Raw genomic sequence first — 6,990 nt, 5'->3', positions numbered from 1 at the left:
TTGTGTCGCAAATCCAGCTGACTGCCTCCCTGGTACTGTTGTAAACACATGACGGCGCCACACCCACAGCTAGTGATAAATTACAGAACATCTATTCTAACATATATATTTTTTATAAGTACATAAACCATAAGGAGTTAACTTGCATCCATTTAAATTTAGTTAACAAGTTTGAAATTTTTTTAATGAAAAATAATAAAATAAAACCTTTCCTGTAGCTCAAACAGTAGAGCACAGTGCTAGCAACGCCAAGGTCATGGGTTCGATTCCCAGGGAAAGCAAAAACTGAAAAAATGTAAAATGTGTACCTTAAAATGCAATGTAAGTCGCTTTGGATAAAAGCGTCTGCCAAATGGATAAATTTAAATGTAAAACATGCATTGCAAGCATTTTTTCCCGCTGACAAGTTATGTCACTGTTACCTCACGCTCGCGTTGGTACCCACTGCAGACACAATTTTAATACAATTTACCAGTTTTTAACTACTTCAGAGAAAAAGCAAGACAATTTTTTCAAAAGAAGACAACTGACAAGTGAGGAAATAGAGGAGTTTTTTTTTTATTCTGATGAGGAGAATTTTGACAGTGAGGCAGAGAGTGACAGTGATGAAGACCTTTCCCCGAACCTTCAAGCTCGGGATCACAGACCCCATGCTCTTGACACCATTTTTCGGGTCTTTGTTTTCACAGGACCGATTCCTTCTGCTCCTCTGCTGTCTTCACTGTTCAAACAATGCAACAGCAGTTTTAAATGACCCTCTGAAAAAAATCAGAAATATTTTTACTGCTCTCACCTCCTCCTTTCATCACATTTTTGTGCCATACCTGGATCTGTGTGTTGATGAATCTCTGATGAAGTGGAAAGGCAGGCTGGCATTTCGTCAGTTCATTCCATCTAAATGGCACAGATTTGGGGTCAAGTTTTTTGTTTTGTGTGATGTGCTCACTGGTTATGTGCAGGACATGATCATTTACTCCGGATCTAACAGTGACATAAAACACCACCAAGGACTTGGGATTTCTGGGTCTGTTGTAATGACACTACTAGGACCTTACCTCAGAAAGGGTCATGTCCTTTATGTGGATAACTGGTACAGTAGTCCCACACTTTTCCAGAACCTTGTCTCTTGGCACTGGAGCTTGTGGGGCTGTGTGTGCAAACCGCAAAGGGATGCCAACATTCGCCTGTAGAATGACAAAGGGTAATGTGGAACTCAAGGAAAATGGATCACAGTTGGCAGTCAAATAGCATGATAAGAGAGATGTCCATGTCCTTACCATTGTCCACCCAACTGGTATGGCAGCCACAGGGAAGCTGGATCACATCACTGGGCAAGCTAAGATGAAGCCAGTCTGTGTGCTGGTGTACAACAAAAAGATGGGAGCAGTTGACAAAGCGGACATGATGACTGGTTTTCTTGAATGCACCAGAAAGTCTACCAAGTGGTACAAAAATATCTTCTTTCACCTACTTGACACAGTTTTACTGAACAGCCACATTGTCTACCGGCAAATTACTGGTAAGATATTTCTATAAATCAAAGAATATAAACAAGATAAAAAAAATTGATCACATTTTCAATTAATGTAAACAAAAGTGTTATAAAGGGTATGCATGGATGTCACTTTCCTGAGTGAGTGGCAAAAGAGCTGCTGCGTGACTGGATTTAATAGGGGAACCGGTGTAAACAACGAGTAAACAAGTTTCAGTTTAAACTAAAGGTTAGACTTGATATAGTGGTGCTTAAAACTTACCAAAGATCCAGTGATCCATGGATATTGACAAGAACATTTCCTGGCATTTTTACATGCCTGATTTTGAAACCAGTAAAATACATAAATCAAATTTGCCTGTGAATGCTTTAAATAAATACAATATACTAAGGGTGTAATGGTAAACAAAACTGACGGTTTGGTATGCACCTCGGTTCTGAAGTCACGGTTCGGTACAGCAGGGGAGAGAAAACTAAATATAAAATAGTTTTTTTTTTTTTTTTTTAAACAGTGGTTTACTGAACAGATTGTGTCAGTCCATAAATTAATTTAATTATAACTAAAATATTTTAATTCAATTATAACTAAATAAAGAATTAATTCAATTATAACAGGTTTTTTTTTTTTAAATCTCTCTTCTAATAGTTTTTATTATTTGCTAATAAGTTATACCACACTCATATAGGCATACATTATGCATGTTACTGGCCATTGTGTAAATCTGCTAGCAATTCAAAATACATCTTTATGGCTGTACAAGATATTATTCAGCACCCTGATGAACATCGCAATGCCGGGTTGGCCTACGTTGTCGTCACGTTCTCTCCATCTGGATGAAGATAAGGAGCAGAGACTGCACAGCGGGTTGTGTTGACAGTGTTTAGTGATTTGGACAAGAGAAAACTTCAGAATAATGTCACAGAGTTCATTCATGAAGTTGTGTGAACAACCCACAGCATCCGTATATGTCCGCGCACATGCACTTTGGTCAGAGAGGCAATATTGCGATTAAGGTATAAGATATAAGGTGTTTGATATAAAGTGTTCCAGCTGACGGTGAGGTCACATGCATACCCTCTATAAACAAATGTACAATAATAAACAGATCACACTGTCACATACTATTCTATCCTCTTCCTTACGCCCTATCGATTTGTTCTACTGTGAGTAGGAAAGGAAATCACCTCCCTGCAATTCAGGACGAACCTGATGAGAGGGCTGCTGGAGAACAGTATATTTATTGTTTTGTTTATAATACTATTTTGATTGTTGTTCATTGCAATTATATTTATAATTTGTTTTTTAATTTTATTAGAAAGTGTATATATGTATAATAGTCTAAACAAAAAAAACATTTAGCTTAAATTGAGGAGATTTAATAAAACATGAATGAAATGTGTACATTTTGCAATTTCTTTTTAAGAAATGACTTACGTTTGAATTATGCTAAACTTATACAACACATTCTGACTAGCAAAGCAGAGAAAAGGTCATCATGTATGCATTTGACATCATGTAACTTAAACTATATGCAAGCTAATAGTCAGTGAGGCATGACCATATAGCTTTTCTCTGCTTTGCTAGTGAAATATGAAACTCAGTAACAATATAAACACTAAAACAAATAATATATTCATGTTAAGTATCAAGTCAACTGAACCCTAATAACTTTACCGAATGCACGGAGCATATTTGCAATGTGCAAAACGACAAACATGACATTTGAACGTCCACATTTTTGAGTACTGTTTGTTTTACAAGAGAATTTTTTAAATATCTTATTCATATTTATTGCATGTTTGTAAATAATTATATGTGCTCCAAAATAGGAGGAAAAAAACTAAAATATACTCACCATTTGACACGCGGATGTTGTGAGGGAGATGCAAAATGCCGTGTGCAAGCGAAATTCAAAGCAGTGGGGAAAAAATAGCAACATAAACATGTCAACCATACACTGTAAAACCCAACAAGTTACGGTAACTCAAACCATTTGAGGAAACCGATTGCTTCAAACCAATTAAGTTTTAAAACCATTAAGTATGAGTACTGAAAACTCATATACATTGAGTTAAATTAACTCATATTTTAGTGTTGTTTAAGTGTTAAAACTTATATTTTAGTGTTGTGTTGATCAATTATTAAGAGTAAACTGAACTTAAAGATTAAGTTAATTTTATTAATTCAGTTTGAATTCAGGTAACAAATCTAACTAAGTCTTAACAACTACATGGTTACTTAAATGGTTTTAGGAAACAGATTGCGGCAAATGGTTTAAGTTCATCAAACTCAAAGTGATTAAGTTACATAAGACTAAGCACAAGCTAACATTGGTACAAAATGAAGACAGAACAGGAGGGTATTTTTAAGTAATTTATTGAAATATAACATTTACATCATAAATACAGTATGCCATATGTTCACAAATATAACTAGACAAAAAATATTAGACTTTTTCACCAAATAAAACAGCACAAACATGTTTAAAAAAGTCATAACATTTAAATAACAAAACATATAAAATAAAAAAAATTATGTAAAAAGGTACGTTTCCTCAAAAAGCAAAAGCACTGTATGATCTTTAATGTACTCTAAGTGTATTGCACTGACCGTAGACTTGGCAGACATCACCACCTCATCTTTAAAGACAATCAAAGCATCCAGTGGGTTTAAAGGTAACGTTCCTCTTCCTCCTCGACAGTAAGGATGGTGACTGTTGGCTTCTGCACCTGGTCAAGCTCCTTTTTCTATATGCATTGGAAAAAAAGTTTGTATGTCACCACATATAAAAATAACCCTTGTCAGGGCAGACACCATATTTCAATTTTCATAAATAAAAAAAACGTTGTTATAAGGAACGGATTATTGTTGATTTAATTGGGCGTGTGCTTATTTAAAACCCTGCAGTTCAATTTTGTAAAGATGTTAAGTTGTTTGTCAGCAAGGTTTAATTGGGGGAAAAACATTTTCAGGGGTGTATCAGCCGAATGTTCTAGACCTTGAATTGAATGACGAATTGAATTGAATTCAAGCGATAATGCACACATTGCAAAACATTTGTTTTTCATGTCAGTATGTCATAAATAGAAAGAGGCAACAGTTTACTGTCAAAGATTTGTCGCTCACATCACGCCGCATCCAGTGTAGACAACATAACGGACTATAAGGGGCTCTTTTGTCCTGTCGCGCTGCTCACAAGGTGAAACAAGACAGATTTGATTAACAAATTTTAAATGGATAATGGCAAGACATCCTTGGTGTAAATTACGTTCTTCTTTCAGATTAATATAATCAGAGCGGTATTAATAAATGTCCTGGTTAATCCAAGCATTATAATGGCAGTAAATGGCTGTCCAAAATTTGAAGCCAAAAAAGTGCATCTATTCATTATAAAAGTAATCCACATGACTCTGGAGGGTTAATAAAGTACTTCCGAAGTGAATCGATGGGTTTATATAAGAAAAATATCCATATTTAACTCGTTATAAAATAAGAAAATAACTAGTTTCCGGCGCAACGATGACGTCGGATATAGCGTAAAAAAGCATAACAGCCACGGCGTTGACGGCGGACGCAGCGTAAAAAACATAAATGATGTGACGATGATGTCGGGCGTTGCACAAGCGTTTTGAATCACGAGAGGATATTTTTCTTACACAAACCCATCGATTTAATTCAGAAGGCCTTTATTATTCCCCCGGAGCCGTGTGGAGCACTTAAAATGGATGGATGCACTTTTTTGGGCTACAAATTTTGGGCTGCCATTCACTGCCATTATAAAGCTTGGACGAGCCAGGACACGTATTAATATAACTCTGATTGTATTCGTCTGAAAGAAGAATGTCATTTACACCAAGGAGGACTTGAGGAGGGGAGTAAATCAGGGTGAACGATTCCTTTAAGCTTGAGCTGAGATTGGTTTATTATGTGTCAAATAAGCTTTTGCTGTGCTCAATGTATATGCTAATGAAAGCCTAAATTAAACGTTTTGAAGACTAGATTTTCAATGGACAGATTAATAAAATTCTTATGTGTTTGGAACAATATGAGGGTTGGTAATTTATGAATCATGACTGAATTTGTATTGGCAAGTGGACTATACATTTAAGACAACTTGAATGATCAACTATCAGTCACTGTAACCACACCATGCATTTATGCTGGTGGCAGCTGAAAGGTTAACATGTTGCTAAATAAATGTAATGTAGTTTTGACATGTGTCCTACCTTGTGTCTTGAAAACATCTCCTGACTCTTCCTTTTAAATAGTAACAGACCTGCCAGGATCGTAGTTTTTTTTATGATTCATGACAAGACTTCTTTCAACCACTGCAAATCTAGCATTGCCAATTACCTTACACCTTTACAAACCCAAGGCAACTTCAGGATAACTGCCAGTGAAAATATAACACACGAAATGTTTCTGTTTATATTAGGAAAGCCGACTATAACAACAACTTTCAAGACTTGACCAATATTCTCCTGAAGCAATACAACATGACTTTGAATGATAGACAGACTGGACTTTGGACTTTAAGCCTTTTAAAAAAAAATCATATTGCTTCAGAAGACTTACAAGTTGTACTAAAAGACATTTATGGTCATAATTACGTTTGCAAAAATAGCAATTCATTCAAAAATTAAAATTGAAGAACAAACTTATATTTGTATGAACATTATGTAACTGTTCATAACGTTATCATTTGCATTTTGCACAGTAACGTTACAAAATTCCATTGATTTGTTCAATGTTAATTCTAACTTACTTACTCATAGAATTGTAGCCACGTTGCTGCCATTGCACCTTCGTCTTTGCTCTGAAAAGATTTAAAAGCATGGCAACAATGTGTTAGTGTGAGTTTCAAATGAGAAAACGTCATGAGAAACAAATAACAGTTTCAAATTTTATCTAACGTTAGCAAAACAGGATCTAAAATGCTCCTCAGGTCACTTTGTTCACCCCGGAGCTTCAGCTGCTTTAGTCAAATTAACTAGCATCACATATGATAGAGGAAACTCGAATTCGATTAACAATACATTTAAAACGGTTGTAATATAAGGAATGCGTGAGTTTGCATTAACGTTACCTTTTGCTTTAACGTAAGTTAGTTAACGTCACTGTGGCACGAGACGAGAGACATGGAAAGATGGCCAACTGTCTCAAAAGCCAGCGTTTATCTGTCCGACTGTGAGAAAGCACAAACATATATTTTTTAATTCCCCGCTGACAAACTGCAGTGTAAAACAGCATAATTAACTCCAAACCTGTACATTACCGTTGATAACACTGGTGCAATAGCGCATTTGCTCCTAATGTTAGATTGTTTGCTGGCTAACTTTACACACAACATTACTGAGCTGGTTAATCTTCGGATAAACATAAAAGAGATACGAAAATAACACTGAAAACGTTCAAACATGAGCGAAATATGAATAAATAAGTTTGAAACGCTTACCTTTTGTTTTTCTTGACTGTAGCGCAAGCCGTCCTGCTGTGA

General features: G+C 35.7%; 2 long non-coding RNA genes across 3 annotated transcripts; both read right to left on the bottom strand.

Annotated features, from left to right (window-relative positions):
- Positions 1–647: 647 nt before the first annotated feature.
- On the bottom strand, positions 648–1,955 carry LOC137062730 (uncharacterized). 2 transcript variants are annotated; one of them, XR_010901270.1, is made up of 3 exons: positions 1,278–1,955; positions 1,056–1,184; positions 648–758 (listed from the first exon to the last, which is right to left on the bottom strand). It is a non-coding gene; the product is annotated as an uncharacterized lncRNA (long non-coding RNA). The 2 variants fall into 2 exon arrangements; XR_010901269.1 differs by lacking the exon at positions 648–758 and adding an exon at positions 831–894.
- A 2,201-nt stretch (positions 1,956–4,156) lies between these two features.
- Positions 4,157–6,715, bottom strand: LOC137062788 (uncharacterized). Its single transcript, XR_010901281.1, has 3 exons — positions 6,580–6,715; positions 6,263–6,309; positions 4,157–4,240 (listed from the first exon to the last, which is right to left on the bottom strand). It is a non-coding gene; the product is annotated as an uncharacterized lncRNA (long non-coding RNA).
- Positions 6,716–6,990: the final 275 nt, after the last annotated feature.

This window comes from Pseudorasbora parva, chromosome 23 (assembly GCF_024679245.1).
Source record: "Pseudorasbora parva isolate DD20220531a chromosome 23, ASM2467924v1, whole genome shotgun sequence".
Taxonomy (NCBI): Eukaryota; Metazoa; Chordata; class Actinopteri; order Cypriniformes; family Gobionidae; genus Pseudorasbora; species Pseudorasbora parva.
Note: the sequence above shows the minus strand (reverse complement) of the source record. Positions and strands in the feature narration are given on the sequence as shown.